The sequence below is a fragment of the Thermobia domestica genome, chromosome 1 (genome assembly GCF_964235325.1).
Source record: "Thermobia domestica chromosome 1, izTheDome1.hap1.1, whole genome shotgun sequence".
Classification (NCBI taxonomy): domain Eukaryota; kingdom Metazoa; phylum Arthropoda; class Insecta; order Zygentoma; family Lepismatidae; genus Thermobia; species Thermobia domestica.
In genome coordinates this window covers 45,187,390-45,205,636 of record NC_137454.1, presented here as the reverse complement: position 1 = coordinate 45,205,636, position 18,247 = coordinate 45,187,390, and the positions used below count along the sequence as shown (strand labels likewise).

General features: G+C 36.7%; 1 protein-coding gene across 2 annotated transcripts in view; it reads right to left on the bottom strand.

Moving 5' to 3' along the window:
* Positions 1 to 6,997: 6,997 nt before the first annotated feature.
* The window catches only part of LOC145684765 (deoxynucleoside kinase-like), a 35,720-nt gene continuing 24,470 nt past the window's right edge, over positions 6,998 to 18,247 (bottom strand). Inside the window, exon 7 of one of the 2 annotated variants that reach the window (XM_081757144.1) lies at positions 6,998 to 14,001. The gene's annotated coding sequence lies outside the window, so the exon portion shown is untranslated. The other variant, XM_081757152.1, reaches the window with a different exon arrangement.

Below are 18,247 nucleotides of genomic sequence, written 5' to 3'. Positions count from 1 at the left end.
CTAACCATTACAAGTTTTGATTCCCGAATGACCAATTAACAATCCACTTTATTTTAATTGCGTATATTAAGATTAAATTCAGTCGCAATCAATATTAATTGCAAAGAACAAATTGAAAATAATTGCAATTGTTTCGTAACTTTAAAATACAGAGATTTCTTTACTAATTTGAATAAATGAGACTCACTGAACAATTGTGAAATGTTTTTACGGTCCTCGGCAAAAGAAAAATACTAATTCAGATAAATCTTAATTACTATTATAACAAGTTACATAAGATTGAAAGGTTACAGGAATTATTAAGCCTGTCCTGGAGGAACACCTCCATGCACGAAACTTCTTGTATGTCGCTTCTTAGCATAATTAAATGAAAGTTACTGAAAGATAATTTGATGGTATCAGCTGAGGTCCATCCTGACAAGGTTTTCCAAATCTAGTGGTCGACTAACTATGCCCATTCTGACTGACTCCCCGTGTTTAGTTTAAATACCTCTGGTTTTTGGCTTTCCACCTGTGTAAGTTCCTTCTTTCGTTTTTGTATTTCTGTCATTTTCACTGTCATCTTTTGATTTCACTTCCTTGAAAGTGAACTTGTTTATGGAAACTCAGCTTGTATATTTTTATTTTTAATTTAAAAAGTTTTTTATATATACATTGATGTGTTTGAAATTACATTACACAATTATAATCAATTGCAATTCATTTCCAGATTAATTACTTCCAATTGATTGATTAATTGCAATTGATTTTAATTAATTAAAAAGTCCCACACTGCTTGGAGCAGGGAATCTAATAGTTCTGCAGTTATGTTCGTCTAGTCACATTGCTTAAAATCGGAATAATATTAAAAGTCAGTCTGATTTTAAGCAATATGACGAACGAAGATAAATGCAGTGTCGGACGTACCCTACATGGATTATATTTTTCAAGTTTTACCCTAAAAGACGAAGAATAGTTTTACTTGTAGTTATTCTTATCTTTTATGTAGTCTTGTTCAAAAAATTCTGGTTACCCACCTGTTTTAAAGGGCATATTGTGTTCTCGCATCATCGGGTAGGAAATTTTTAACACTTTGACTGAATTAGATTTCAAGTGGTCCAGAATTTACATTTCATGAATTAAATTCCATCTATGAATAAGAATACAGATTTTTAAAAAAGAGAGAGGAGTAGGTAGCCAGATTTTTTCAACAGAACTGTGTATTACTTAATGAAACAATATACATATTAAATAATAATAATAATAATAATAATAATAATAATAATAATAATAATAAAAGTGCAACGCTTATCTAAAACACGTATGAATAAACCATCTTACTATCGTCAACATTTGTTTAAAATTCTACGTTGCTCGAAGAATTATAATCGTGACCAATCTTGTTCCCTGTAGAAAAAAATGGTTATGAGTTGATAGAGAATTTTTCCTAAGATATCTTGCTTCATAACTTAAGGTGTCTTCTCATTTCTGGTATTAGACTTGTGAAGTAAACAAACGTCGGAAGTATTTGAAGCTACAAGGAAAATGTTTTCACAAATGATGCAACGTAGGTTCTTCTTAAATAATGACACTCATAGAAATAATGGGACTGACAATGACAAGAGAGTATCGCTGAAACAGTTTGCGGATGGTTTGTTTATACGGATGCTTTAAATAAGTGTTGGATTTTTATTCTTATTATTATTAAGATTGTACATTCCTTAACATACCAGAAAATGAATTCCGGATGAAATTCAAACTAATATGGCAGATTTTGAACACACAGTTAGTGAGTATTGGCTCTTTCTTATTCACATATAAAGAGCAAATCCCGTTTCGTATATAAATACTCTTTGATATATTCATTCTAATTATATCAACGTGTCCGACTTGGACCCGCCAAATATCAAATACCAGGACATTTTTGAATTCATATGCTTCTAGCAAACGTTATCCTGCCCAAAATATCTTAGGAATTTTCATACTTCAAGACTCAATTATGTCTTTGGATAAGTTTTCATCAAAATGTGTGCCTTACGAAAAATGTAAATGATAACTAAAACTTTGTGAGATGTGTTACCTGATTAGCTGCTATGAGTCAAAACTTTAGTTTGATATTGTAAAGAAAGCAGAGTCGTGTCATAAGATCAATCGTGAAATGGTGCTCCAAGTAAATAGATGTAAAATTCTGAAACATCTAATATTAATAAGTTTGTAATTATACCCACCCTTCGGTCTTACGGATTTTGTTTTAACGGATATCGGAAGCAATTTAGAAAACCTGAAGGAGCCAATTCAGTTTCAAACTTCTGATTTTAAAATAAAAATCAGTGGCGTAGCCAGGGAACCTCGCCCGGCTCAAGCTCTCCCTACTTGAGTAGAATTTGAAAATGATCCTGCTTACATATAGCATGTTCCATTTGTGAACTCGATTTGATACGACGTTTTTAAATAATTTATTACCCCCCCCCCAAAAAAAAGTATTGTACAGTCATTTTTCAAAAACTTACGTTACACAAACTCTGTATTTAACACTATATATGATTTTACCAAATTAGTTACATGCTTGACGACGGACAATCAAAAAGTTCTCGCAATGTTGTAGTTTTGGTATTTGTGATGTAATTACAATGAATTTTGCACAGTACACTCCTTAGGTTGCCTAGTTATGAATTGAACAGGTGTGATCAGATCATAAGATGCAGTGTACGGAGTAATGTAACTAAACGGAGGAGTGTGTGTGTGTGTGGTGATCACTTGGTGGAATGTCGCAGTTCGAGCAACGTACAAACATTAAGTTCATGTGCAAATTGGGGAAACCAGCGTCAGAGGCTTTGATTGTCTTTTTAAAAAATATAGTTTATTGTGACAATACTTTAGGAAAAAATGGACCTCAAAGGTACCCGTTTCGCCACCGTAGAAGAGATCAAAAGCACTACAACAGCTGAAATTAGGAAGATACCAAAAGAGGTTTTTTATTGGTGTTTTCCAGCAATGACAGGAGCAGGGGAACTAGTGTGTGTGTGTGTGTTCCGAAAGTGAATACTTTGATGGCAATTGAGTAAATGTGTGCTTATATTGTGGTAATAAAGAACTAAACAAAATAACAGGAACTTTTTGACTGCTCGTATTCTTGTGAGCGTATGCTTCTAAATTTATCTGCGAATGCGAATAGAAACCATTGAAAAGAAAAATATACAGGGTGGTAGGTAACTCCACCGACAAACTTTGGGAGGTGATTCCTTATATGAAATGAAAGAAAAAAGTTCGAATAAACATGGGACGAAAAACGTCTCCTTTCAGAGTTATGAACCCTCGAAAATTCACGTTTCGAAACGCTCTGCCTTAGAAACTACAAGACCGATCCCAAGCAGTTTAAGAAATTACAAAGGAACTAGTATGCGAACTATCTAAATATCCATGTTTTACCATCCTCCGTTATCGCCGAAACGAACTGCAAAAAGAGGATTCAGGTATAGGGATACTCCTTTAAGTACTAATAACGCGTTCGTTTCGCCCATAACGGAGGATGGTAAAACATGGATATTTAGATAGTTCACATACTAGTTCCTGTGTAATTCCTTAAACGCTTGTTAGAGGTCCTATAGTTTCTAAGGCAAGGGGTTTCGAAACATGATTTTTCGAATTTTCGGCGGTTCATAACTCTGAAATGGGACGTTTTTCGACCTATGTTTATAAGAACTTTTTTCTTTCATTTCATATAAGGAATCACCTCCCAAAGTTTGTCGGTGGAGTTACCTACCACCCTGAATACTTATTATTATTATTATTATTATTATTATTATTAAAATTTCATAACTTCTGCTTAACTGAATTATTAACTTATGCGCGACTTCTGTGTACGGATCACTTATTGTTGCGTTTATGTTTGATTTTCTTTTTCTTTTTACGATTAAGTCATGTCTTTGTATGGTTGCAAAAAGGCCTCGATGTTGACGCACTCAGAAAATCTCTTACTCTTCTTTACTCTTATTACCGGTATGATCACTAAACTTTTCCAGTGTTCATCGAGCATCATAAGGTAATCGGAGGAACAATCTTTCCATGCCGTAAACGTCGCCAACACCTAGTGGACCACTTGCCGGTAAATGTCGATTGCCGCTATAGCGACGCGTAGAATGATTGCCACTAGTGTGCCACTGGCAGCAGGGTTTCGTCGAGTTGAAAGATATCTAGAGTCGGGGTGTTGAAGTTACCACCGCGTAGCAGCGGGGACTTCATTTTGGTCCGCGCTCCTTCGATTCATCGCGGACAATCGCGAAGGGACCAACACGAACTATGTGCAGGCGGTTATTATTATATATTACTTTTTTTCCTGATGAATTAATCCTAAAGTGAGCTCCAGCGGTCAAGGGTAACCCCTGCCTCTACATCTTGAAGTCAAAGATCTTGAGACGAGTGCGTATAATTGTGTGAATTTAGATGTCAACTGTCGCCGATCATTTGAAAGTGAATATGGGAGAACCATGAAATAAAATAAATAGATGCGCGTCATTTTGTTAAAAATTACATGACGAGCGGATTTTATCTGATCCCAAACGATTATCGTCGAATATACACGGTTACAGGAGCACTCTGATTAGCTAAATTAAAAAGATCTCAACGATTTATCCCTCTACAAGCAATGTTTTCTTGACGGCCTCCGTGGCCAAGTCGGAAGAGCATACGCCTACTGATCACAAGGTTGGTGGTTCGCGCCCAGCCCGGGATTTATTATTATTATTTTGCTTTTACTGTTTCTAAGACTCAACTTAATGTAAACAAATTATGCATATAGGTGATTTAACATATCTTGGGAGTTTTTTTTTTTCTTTTTTTCAGATGAGAAACGACATGGCCTTGAGTTTGCTTCACACGGCATCCAATTTGCATTGAGCGGTGTTGACAGTTCGCGACAAGCAGTTCTGCACGCTGTCTTCTCGCGCTACTGCGAATCTTGACAATATCACAGGCGCTACTTAGAAATATTGTACTAATTATGCATATAGGTGATTTAACATATCTTGGGAGTTTTTTTTTTTTTTTTTCAGATGAGAAACGACATGGCCTTGAGTTTGCTTCACACGGCATCCAATTTGCATTGAGCGGTGTTGACAGTTCGCGACAAGCAGTTCTGCACGCTGTCTTCTCGCGCTACTGCGAATCTTGACAATATCACAGGCGCTACTTAGAAATATTGTACTAGCACATTAACTGCTCACTTTACCGAGTAGAGAAAAGAATTACAAACAAATACGTGAAAACTACATCTTTCTCTGTCAACTGGTTGCCATGATAGACGCTTTGAAAGGTTTCCATATAAAACAATTAGTAAAACGAGCGTTGAGTCCCGCGTCTAATTTCCAGTGGATTTTGTTTCGATTTGCAAATAGAACTTTTATTACAGGATAATCAGGGGTGTACCCAGCAGGTTGTTCTAGGAGAACATTACTTTCATGGGGAGGCAAGCTTTTCACATATTAAAAGCAGAACAAATTACCTCTTTCACAACATGAAAGCATTTTAACTCACCATACATACATACATACTATGCGCATATTATATTTTCACAATGCTTCCTTATCAAAAGACGAATCTTGACAGTACTGAAGTTAAAAACCGGAGTGTAAAAGATGAATCAATAAGCTATTCATAAGAAAATAAATACTGTTTACAGCAGTCTGTTTATCTGACTTTGTGTTTATGTAGGTTAAAATACTAAAGGGGGAAAAAAAACTCGAAAAAATATTAACTCCGATATTATTATGCAACAATATAGTAGTGAGTTCACAGTGCACCCAGTTAGGGAAATGAGAATATAAAGCATATAATTAATTTTAGTTGTTTCAATTAGGTATAGAAACTGTATTGATGATGATTGATTTTTTTTTTTTTTTTTTTCATATTTTATTATAAAGTCCTTCATTTGCATTAAGTGTTAAATAAGTTTATTAAACATATACGAGACGAACCTCATTTTGGAGCTGGAAATAGTTCGGATGGACAGAACCCCCTTTTTCCCAGTGGCTACATACTTTTGCAATCTTTGCAATCATCGTAAGAATAAAGCATGGGAAGTTTGTAATTTGTTTTGAAATTTACTTCAAGATAGACCCTTTCTTATTCGACAGAAGGAACGCAGTATGTTTTTCTGTTTCTTTTCTTTCACGTTCCACTACCTTATTGTGTGCGACTTTTAACACCCTCTTTTCTCCTCTATAAGGGAATCAAAAGCATCAGGCGTCTGAATGGTGTCATAAATTATCGTAACCCAAAACAAACTCGAGCATATCGAGTTGCTTAGGAATCAGATGGATTACTTTCGTGGCACCTACACGAAGCCAAAGCGTGCTACTTGTTATGAAAACGGAGAAGGAAACAAAGGGGCTAGTTGTGTAGAATTCATCAGTGTCTCGTTGCTTTCTTTCGTGGTAGTTCGTTTATTCTCCAAAATTATAGTTGACAATGTCTTTAAGCAAACCGAGTACAGCAGAAGTTTTATTTTCTGTCTTCCTTTTTTTCTTTCAAGTGCTACGAAGTCAAGCTCGAAGAATTATTTTTTGTGTTTACGGTTTTTGGAACCCATAAAAATAAATTTACAAGTCAGATTCAGACAAAGACGAAATATTAACTGACATAGATGATAGTGAAAGTAGTGTTGAAGACAAGTGTTTAGCATTTTCACTGGAAAAGTTAACATGTAAGTAATTTAATGCTATATACTTCCAGGATGCACAGTCAAAATTCTTGAATTTGCTGGAATAGTACTTTACATTGTGAATAATGTTGCCAATGTATGTGTCAATCTCAACTGGAGGAAGAGCGAGAAGGGAAAGGGGAGTCCGAAATCCGGCAACACCGCGCGGAATATCGTGCTCCATTGGCCACTGGCCGTGATGCTTTACATCTGAAACACACAGTAAGGATTGTCAGTACTTTATAAAATAAAAAATTTGCAAAGGCAAAGTTTTACTAGACACTGCGCATGGTAAGTAAGGAAAATAACTTACAACATAAATTCATTTCCATTTTTAATTAATTTCTTTTACATATCAAAATCTAAAAATTAACAACTCACTATGATATCAAAGAAATGGTACTATGTACCTGGTTTCTATAATTCATAATTTTCAACAGATGACACGCCCATTACATAGCTGTCATTGTTCATAATCATCACAATAATAATTTTCATTTACAAGGAAATTAATTGCTCATAAAGAATATCGGTCTTGGACATCATTCATAAAGAATTACATATGAAATATCTTTTGCTCATTATTTACTTCTTGTTTATTGGTCTACAAATAAAATGAATTATTCACTAAACATATAAATAAATTAAGAAAGAAATTCCAGTGTATAAGCTTGGTAAGTTATTTATGACAAAGCAGTCAAACAAAACAATATTTATAAACACTTTTGACTGCTATGAACATATTCAGAAACAAAATACAGTTCTGACCCGAGCAGAATGAAATATATTAAAAACTATACTTACAATGTGTTACAGTTTCAAGGACCTAACATCCTCTTCATCAGACACAAACACTGAGAAAAGACAGGTGACAGCAGATCTTATATACACGAGAAAGTGAAAGGCCACGCCCTTTTCTTCTCTCATTGGTCGGAGGGAACCAATAAGGATAAAGGCAATTCCGCGCCAACAGAAAAATATAATTGAGCCCTTTCACTTTTTCTAACAATTGTTTAAACAGATGACATATAAAGAAAGGTAAATAACAAGTAGAAAATATTAAATAAGAAAAATAAATAACTATATATACACATATATATATATATATATATACTGTATATATAAATTTAAATAAATAAATAAATATAAATAGCCTATATGCACTTTTCTTGTTCCTTTTCTATCACATCCAACAATTTCTCCCATTGCTCGTGTATATTCATACCGCTTGTCCAATTCATTAAGTTCTCCTCTTGTTCTCTGACCAACTGGTAGTCACTTTCTCACCTTGCTTCTCTATCTTCATATCCATGAAATTGATAGTTATTTTCTTCAACTTCTAATTCACACCTTATGCCTTTCCCTTGGTCTTCTATACTTTCAACATATTTCTCCAGTTGATTTCTATTCCCTGTTCATATGCCTAAACAATCATCAACATACCTGCAAAAGAACAGTAACTTTCCTCCTGCTTGTTCTGTCACTTTTTTTCTCCCACTTGGTCATTACTATTTCCGCTAGAACTGGACTCAGCTTGGATCCAATGCTTAAACCTTCTTTTATCTTAACTAGTCTTTCTCCAATTATGCAATAGCTATTTTCCCACAAAGTCTTAGTTATTAAGAAGGTGTGAAGACTTATAGAAAAGGAGGAGAAACTTTGTTGAAGTGCATAAGGAAGAAAAGGAAAAGGAAGGAAAATCATATAGAGGAGCAGGAAGAAGGAGTGATATATGAAGTGAAGTGTAGTGAGTGTGACATGAAATACATAGGGGAGACGGGGAAAAGGCTTATGGACAGATTAAAACAACATAAGGATGATGTTAGACTGAAAAGAGATAATAACGCTATATACAAACATGTGAAGAAAACGGGACATAAAATAGACTGGGAGGGGTCTAGGGGTTTAGAGAGAGAGAACAGGAAGATTATTAGAAAGTGGAAAGAGGCTAGAAGAATAAAGAGAGAACAAGAGAAGAACTTAATGAATTGGACAAGCGGTATGAATATACACGAGCAATGGGAGAAATTGTTGGATGTGATAGAAAAGGAACAAGTGCATATACGCTATTTATATTTATTTATTTAAATTTATATATACAGTATATATATTGAAAGTGAAATTGTTAGAAAAAGTGAAAGGGCTCAATTATATTTTTCTGTTGGCGCGGAATTGCCTTTATCCTCATTGGTTCCCTCCGACCAATGAGAGAAGAAAAGGGCGTGGCCTCTCACTTTCTCGTGTATATAAGATCTGCTGTCACCTGTCTTTTCTCAGTGTTTGTGTCTGATGAAGAGGATGTTAGGTCCTAGAAACTGTAACGCATTGTAAGTATAGTTTTTAATATATTTCATTCTGCTCTGGTCAGAACTGTGTTTTATTTGTTACTCTACTTATACAGAGCCATGGAGTTTGTTCAATATTCAGAAAGAAAGAAAGAAAAGGGACATTGAACTTTCTACGTGAATTCTTTCCTGTACCACGAGTTTACTCTATTACATTTTTGCTTTAACTCTATAAAGGTAACCAAGAACGTTCTGTCGCTTTATGTGGAGGGGTGTGTTCAATTGGCCCTCACACCGTGAGATGAGGCGAAGGTCAGTTGTTGGTGTGGGTATACTCAACATACTACCTGGTTGTGGCAGTTCAGTTACACCGTGAACTTGCGTAAGGACAGAGTGAACATGGGACCTCCACAGCGCATCATAAGGACGTGTATGTCGTACGAGTTCAAACTGGGGTCGAACGCCCCTGCAGTGGTGCGGAAGATATGCCAGGACTTTGGTGAGGGTGTCGTTATTACGCGGACAGTGCAGCGGTGGTTTAACAAGTTTAAGGACGGACACAAAACACTCGAACAAACCACGTGCCAGAAGACCAACACATGTTCAAAATGGAGATATTCAGGCAGCAATTGAGGAGAATAGCGCGGCCAGACATGTGAGGAGCGGGACTACAATTCAGTGTGAGTGGAGAAACCATTCGGCAGCACCTCCAACTTAGAAGCACTACAAATTGGGTCGATGCGTTCCACATGATTTGACTCCGGGCCAGAAGGCAACGAAAGCAGACATCTGTGTTTCTTTGCTGTCTCGTCTGAGGAAAGAGCCATTTCTGGACAGGGTGTTGACATATGGTAAGAAGTGGGTCCTGTACGGAGCCCCATGGCGCCGTCATCATTGGTTAGCATCCATGAACCAGTTATAATAATAATTAAAAGCCGAAACCAGCACTGCTCCTGTGTGTTTGTGGACTGCTCGCGGCATCGTGCATCTAGAACTCTACGAGTTGGTCAGATCATCAATACAACTGTGTACTGTCAGCAGTTGAGCCCGGTTCAAGAAAAACTCAAAACTCTGGAAACAGCACTTTTGAATTGCAAAGAGGTTCTCCTGTTACAAGACAATGCTAAGCCCCACGTGGCTAGGATGATCCGGGACACCATTCTACGCATTGGTTGGGAAACACTATTGCATCCACCATACTGCCTGGACATTGGACCGCCCGATTATGACCTGTTCCATTCCTTGGACAGTCACCTTAGAGGACGCCAGTTCAAATCCCTAGTAGAGGTGCAAAATGTACTTGATATTTCTTCGCTTCACGGCCCACCAAGTTCTACCGTGATGAAATCCATGGCCTTCCAGTACGTTGCCAGAAGGTGTCGATGCTAATGGGTACTATTTTTGATCTTCGAGGTACGTCTTAGGTGACATACCGATGTTCGAAGGTGGTGGGTGAAAAAGCGATAAAACGTTCTTGGTTATCTTTATATACTTGAATACCAAAAGTGATCAAGCCTTTTGTAATCGATGAAATTTTTTACGGAAAATAAATGAAGTACGTAAATAAAAGAATAGTCACAGTAAGCTTGCTTGTTTTGTTCTCCTATTCAAGCAGAATAGTTACGGTTCAAAATTTACGTGTATAAAGTGCAAAAGCAAGCAAAGCAAAACATTAAATTCTGTAAATAAAACACAGCACAATAAAGATCCAAGAAATAATTTTCATGTTGACCAGTGTGGAATTATTCCGGTTGAGCTGACTTAGCAGATAGAAATTGTATTCCCATCTGTTAATATCTACGTATGTTGTATGCAGCGATTTAGTGGAAGTGTATGTGGTTTCACGTGGATGTCGCAATTATTCTACATATCACACACACCCACCATATGTTCTAATCCTAACATTTTTGAAGACAAAAAGAGCGTAAATAAATCAGCTATACGTTTATGAAACAAGGGACTACACTCCGCGTTACCCGAACTGGCGTATACCATCAGCGAATAAGCTCGCAGTGCGCTGTTACCAAACCTTCAGTGACGAATCTAATCATAACTGCAAATACGAACAAAATCAATTATGAATGATTAGATTCCTCCCTGAAAGTTTAGTAACAGCGCATTGCGAGCTTATTGGCTGAAACCATACGCCAATTCGGGTGACGCGGAGCATAACTACATAATACAATGAAAAACAAACAAGTTCTTTATATCTGTTACTTTTAGTTCTCTTATCTAGAAGCCCACACTAGAATATTTTTGATTACACCTACTTAAGATATCGTGAATGTCCATTCTAAAATACTTATCAATGCTGTGTCGCGTAATACGTAACTTAAAATGATAATACTCTACAAGATATAAAATAAATGCATTAATATTTTATATAAGAGCACAGAAAATACCTGAAATATGAAATTATCATAGCACATTCTTCTTGTACTTGTATAACAAAAGAATATATATTACACCGGAAACATGGATATTTACGAATAATAAATAATAAAAAAAAAAAAAAGGCTGTACAAAACACATCCATACTGTTCGCATTCACTTTTATTTCCAATTCCAGAATAATCCTTTCACCTGTTCCGCAAAGCATGGATCATGAAATATCAAAAAAAGGAGTGAAAAGATAAAACTATCAATTCCACTCATACTTTTTCCCTCTATCATCAAGACTAGGCAAATGCGAAAAGCTTACAAGCAAATATAAGGGTTATTCATGAAAATTCGACGTGAGATGATTAAAAGTATCCTCCATACCAGGGCACAGTGGTCCAGAAACCCTCAAAACCTGGCCAAAATTACCTTTTCGTGCTAAAAATTGAAATCTTGTGTTTTTCGTTGCAGAAGTGTTATGTTATGCTAAAAGTAAGACAAAATGATGGACGAACATGTATAATAATGTATTTGCACATATTTGTACAACGAGAATAGTATTTTTCCACATGAAATAAAACATAACAACAGCTTATGATTTTTAGACATAAAGGCTATTCTGATTCATCCTCAGATGACTGCTGTTAATGAATGTGAAACAAGACGATAAAATGTTTTACTAACAATATTAATAATATATTTGCACACATTTGCACAATGAGAATAATATTTTTGCACTGAAATAAAGAATAACTGAACAGTTTATTATTTTTACACATTAACACTATTTTGATTCATCCTCAGATGACAGCTGCTCTGGAGCCTCCATCTCTTTCAAATGGTTCAGTACAGCTGAAGATAAGTTTCTTTTCTTGTGCTTCTGTGCCATGGGATTCCGAAGCGTGAATATCATTGAGTCGCTTGTTACGAGGAGCCGCAACAACACATCCTTCATTGTTTCTTTGCGTGAGCACTTTCGGAAATGATGCTCCCGATAATGTTTAATATGCTTATGTTGGGCTTTATGGGCCTCCCCCAACATCTGCCTAATGGGTAATAGGCCGTGCGAGATTATTGAGAACCCATGAGCGAGAATTTTGTGAATGAAGGCGGGCATGTAGAACCACGAATAATGCTTGATGTAGATATCCCTGATATCGTTTGCCCAAGCTTCAAATTTGTTTGGGTTGATAGCCAGTCCACAAGTCAAGACCTGCAGCAAGACGCCACACTGCTCAACAAGCTTTCCATTCAGATCTGTTATTGCTGCAACTTGATAGATTCAAAAAAATCGTCTGGCTCTATTGCCGTCGTTGGAAGTGCCACTGCCGTCTTGCCTCGGTTCGTCAATATTGAGGCCTAACTCAGCTTTCATGGCCTCTTGGATCTTTTTTTCTTCTTTATCATCGGTTGGTCGCCTTTCCTCACCTGTCATTTCTTAATGTCGAAACGGTATGCTACATGCAGCAACCAGTTCATAAATCTAATCCAGGCACGTAGCGTGGACAATCCGAATCGGAAAGTTTCCGGTTTTTCAGCTCTGGATCTCGTAACAGCGGAATAGTGATGCAGCTTGGAGTCAGGCACCTAATTTGCTCTTCCATTAGGCTAGCTTCTTGCCTTCAAAGTTCTTCAGTTTCTTTCCTGAATTGTAACTTTATCGGCCGACAATATTTTGTGGATGAGGGACGTTGATTTTGCCACACTACAAGTCTGACCCCTTTTTTTCTCATAATAAAGTTGCAGAGGCACAGCTGACGTGAAAAAATGTCGCTGTCTTGAAAGCCCTCCTCCCGAGCTGTCTGTTTATATTGGGCTTGCCCGGAGGTGAGGTCGCATCCCCATTTGGTAATCAGCTGCAGAGTTTTGTGATACTTTTCTGAGATGGTTTCGAGCACAGGTTCCTGTACTTGCAGAATTATTGTAGTTGTATGGTCGAGGAGAGATTGTAGAGCTACTTCAGCTACAGATTCTGTGACGTTAATGATTTCATATTAGCATTCTTTCCTTGCGTCTAGAACATGGTTGTAAGCAGGATATATATTGTGATCCAAGTCCTTCGTCCCGTTTCTTAGCAGCTGGTAATGGTGGCGTGTCATATCCTCCTCGAGTATCAGTGCTAAAGCCTCCTCTGGGTTGTAACATTTGGGATTCTGTTTTTGGGTATGTGCCCAGGCAATTCTTCCATTTCCTGAAGACGTTTCGTTTTTTTCAATTCTCTTTCCTCTCTATATTTAATTTGAGTAGCATAAGCAAGGGTAGTACCGCTGAATGAGGAGTGCGATGTTTCTGTTTTTCTCCTCTTCGAGCGCTCGCTGCTCACAGAGAAAGCCACCCCTGGTCGTTCAGGTCCAGCTACACCTGCTGAAGTCGATGGTCCCCACTCGTCTTCACTGACAGGTACAGTCATCATTAATAACTCACCGTCCAGCCAATCCGCTTTCTTCTCTTCCAATTTTTGGTAATTCCTGTTGCGCTTGTCAAGCATGTGAAACAATTTCGAGCAAAACACGTGCTCACTCTGCTTGGCTTTCTTTGACAATTCAGCAGATGCTTTATCTTTGAGGTACGTAAACATGTGCTTCTTTTTCAGAGTTCTGTCTACTTTCGCCCTCCGAAGGACTTCCAATAGCCGTCTTCTTGATGTTTGATAGGACATGGCTGAAAAATAGAAGACAAAAATACAAATAATTTGGCACTTTGTATAATGAATCTTATCTACAACAAAAAATATTTCACAGACGAGCAAAAATGAGCAAGTTTGGTTTACGGTTTCTGAAAGAGGAAGAGTTGAACTACTTCCAGAGTGCGACATCAAAGTGGAAGTACGTGGAAGTCAAAAGATAACTCTACAAGAACAAAAAAATACACATAACATTTCTTGCTCCAACTTACTTGCATTTCATCCCCTGTAAATCGATAAATTTAATAGCTACACTGTAATTTAAACTCATCATCATAAATAATAATCTTTATAGATGTGACAAAAGTACTTTATTCCACCTGGCTACAGGAAGGTTAGGTAGAAAACATTCTCACACTTTGTTGGCGCTAACTTAGAAATCTTCAGTAATTAATGCACAAGGTCAAACTCTCACTTCGGAAGTCAATTTCTGACTAAGGGGTGACAATTTCTTTAAGACCCAGGTAGGTTTGAATACCCCAGGTCATTGACTTTCAAACATATTTGGTTGTTTGCTATTTTTAAAGAGTTGGTTTTTGGCCAGGTTTTGGGGGTTTCTGGACCACTGTGCAGGGGGGTAAAAGTGAAGAGGGAACGCGGGGTGGACGCAGTTTCTCCACTTCCAGGGAACATCTATGACGTCCTACTTTCTAAAAAATTATAATGAGCAAAGATAGGCACGGGGGACGGCGTGCCGTCATGCCTCCCTCTATCTTTCAGATCCACTTTTACCTTGCTCAAAACTCTGAACTCCATTATCTATCCCTCCATACTATATATATACCAATCTGTCATAAAATAATATACGATGACAGTTCAGTAAATGAGAACAAATTGCCTGGATTGGATTAAATGTAGACTTATGACATACCACAGCGTAGAAACACCGTATGCTGACAGCAAGACAAGCGTCATTCAAACGACAAGACGACAAACATAAGTGGTCTTATTAGAAAATTACACTTAAAAGGAATGGTCTGTGATAAACTTGTGGTTGGAAATGCGGAACAAAAGTATTAGTTGTTTCAGTTTAGCGTCCCATTTCAGCACCAAGACTATATGGGACGTGGTTCCAGTTTAAGATCAAATGTTAAAGCTCTCTCACCGGGAATTTAACCCATGTACCAAAGGCCACGCACTAGAATCGCGGTGAGGGCGTCAAACCGAGGGATATTTACAGAAGAATGATGAAGTAATATGAAGCAAGCCAAACGAGTGAAATCGTAGAAGTGGACTGAAACATTTGATGATCAAACTTCGTTGTTAGGAAACAGAACTTGCAACATTTCTGGCTTCACATTATATCATCATTATTACTTTTAATACAGAAACTTGTCGAATAACAGAGTAAGGGTGTTGAAACAGTCCGTGTCATGAAGAAAAATAGCATCATATGTGAATATGTATGTGTGGATTGTGTCTTATAAAATACAATTTGTCCTTCATTCACGAATTGATAGAGTATGTCATACTGTTACACAAGGGTAGTTCAATGATAAACAAAAATTAACCCTACTCTATTTTATAAATATATCCTTAGCATTGGCTAGATACAGTAACTTTAAGTACGAATTGTAGAACTATTAAATATGTTGATTTTCCATTTCTCTCATGTATCCACCAATCATATCTGTCTCAACAAAGTTGCAGTACAATGAGTATTGAGCACCAGTTTTACCTTGAAACGAAAATGAAATAAAATCTGTTTTACGTCCCACGTTTACTGGCTAGGCTAAAGAAGACGGTAATCATGAGAAATGAATAAATTGGTGGAATGAATAAAGTGGGAGAACCCCGAGAAAACCCACGCGCACGGTGTCTGTGCACCACAAAATCCACTTGACGCGAGCTAAGATAGACCCAGGGTCCCCACGCACCGGAGGTGAACGCTCTACCACTGAGCCATCGCGGCCAATATTTGAAACCAGAATAAGCATGCTTCCCATTCAACTCAATATGCATGTATGTATGCGTTTTCCATGATAACTTTCGCAAAATTTATCCGATTTTAATTAGAGGGAGTGTTATCATTGCCTAAGAATAAGGGGGTAAAAATGAGGGGAGAATTAAATTCAGCCCCTTACACTTGGAACTTTATGCACATTTATAATTAGAGAACAAAATAATTTTCCTTGATAACTTTCAATGGTATATATTTTCTTTAAGATTACAAACCTATCAGCCTTACTTCGAGTTCTAATTAGCTAATAATAAGAGAAAGGATTTATCTCCACTTTAGAAAATATATGATTTTTTTTTAAATCGCTGATATGATATCTCTGTGATTTAACAATTATTCCTGCTGATTAGAATTGAAATCAGTCATGGGAAAAAGCGATAAAGTAACTCGATTTAATAAATAAATAAATAAATAAATAAATATCTTCCTGAAAGGAAGAAAAAAGTTCAATTTTTAAAATACACGGAGTGTGCTTCTTTGGCAATTTCTCCATGACGTACTCCTACAGTTTGGGGTTGAACTCGATTACGGATAAGAAATGAATTCATCTCCAATAAAGACATAGTTCAGAACAACTTCAGAAACTTCAGATTTTCAAGACACAAGGCATGCGTTTCCTCCGAAGTTTAAGAATTACTCCTATATTCTGCCCCCACACCCAGAACTTCAAAGCAGCCTTCACCCACTTCTGTTGTGCACGACATCTAACAGCACTTTATTTTAACCACATGGCACTGTGTATATATATATGTAACCAGATCAGGTAAGAGATCAACTTAACCGATTTTTACCTTCCTTGAGTCATAATATACGGATTTTTAAAAATAGAACTCAAGTAACAGTACTTATGTGAAGTCTTACAACACAATAGTGCACACAGAAATCCACACATGTTGAAATAACGGTAAACTACCCCGTGATAGGTTAAATGTATATGCAAATTATACATTTATTTCCAATCAAGAAGAAAATTATACTCACAACTGTGTCCAGTTCATCTTTACTTAAAGTTGATTTTGAGTTTAAGTCCCGTTCAGCAGCGAAGCTATATGAGACGTGTACCTACTGATTAACGTGGAATCCGAACCATATAAGATCCCGACAGGAATCGAACCAGGGTCTCCCACGCCGACGGCGAGTACGCTAACCGCTTAGCCACGAAGGAGTTCTCATCTTTACTTGGAGGATGCAGAAACCGTTATCCAATTAAAGGTAGAGTGAACGCAGTAGTAAGTACAATTTTGTTCTAGATAATTATTTCATAAGTTACAAGCAATAATAATAGGTTTTTTTTTTTTTTTTTTTTGTAATCTGTGAACACGCTGAACACTCGAATGTAGAAAAAGACAAATTCAGACAATATACTGTATATACATGCACATCGATAACTGTTTCTTTGAATACCAGCGTCCTCATACGAGATTACTTGGAACCATTTCTGTAGATAATAGTTCAAAGCAGAGACACACACACACACATTGTTACTGTAGCCTTCTCTGCCTTACAATTATTGCTAAAGAAGGAAAGCAAAATTCGACGGTTGTTCAGTTCGGAACACAGCACTGAGAGTAAGATTTGTAGTTTCTGGTTAATATTTGAAAAACATATTTTTTTAAGCATTCAATCAGTTTTGAAAAAAAACAAAAAATATGTCTGCTTTATGATTGTAACAAATTCAACAAATCTCGTATGAGAACCCTGGAACCAAAATATTTGTCTTTTTAAAGGAGTAGATAAAACTATATGATATAACAATATGACACACACGCAAAGAACAATGCCTCACACATGTGGTTATCAGCAAAAGTTTAAAGCGGACACTTCTACATAAAATACTGTAGGCAATTAATCAGTTTACTATTTAGGTAATTGTCTTACAGTATGAACTCCTTGTTCCCATTATTTTAGAATCTGAAAGTATGAAAAAAAAAAAAAAAAAAAAAAAAAAAAGTTTCTCAATATATTCACAGGGTTTTCTTATATTATTTGCATACCACTTTGTTACAATAGTTTCTAACCTCCGTGACGAGAACTGGTAGAAGGCAGACATACAGAACTGCTCATACGAAGATACAATGCCTGTAAGAATGGACTCGACTGCCACAGCTTAATATAGGTTTAGAAAGTACATGTCAATATATTTACCATACAATTTCATAGATAGTAGCAACTCTTTTGGATAAATAGATATACTATGGATATAGGTATAGAAAAAAAAAAAGAATCAACAACTACAAAAGCTGATCTAATCAAATTACTAAGTA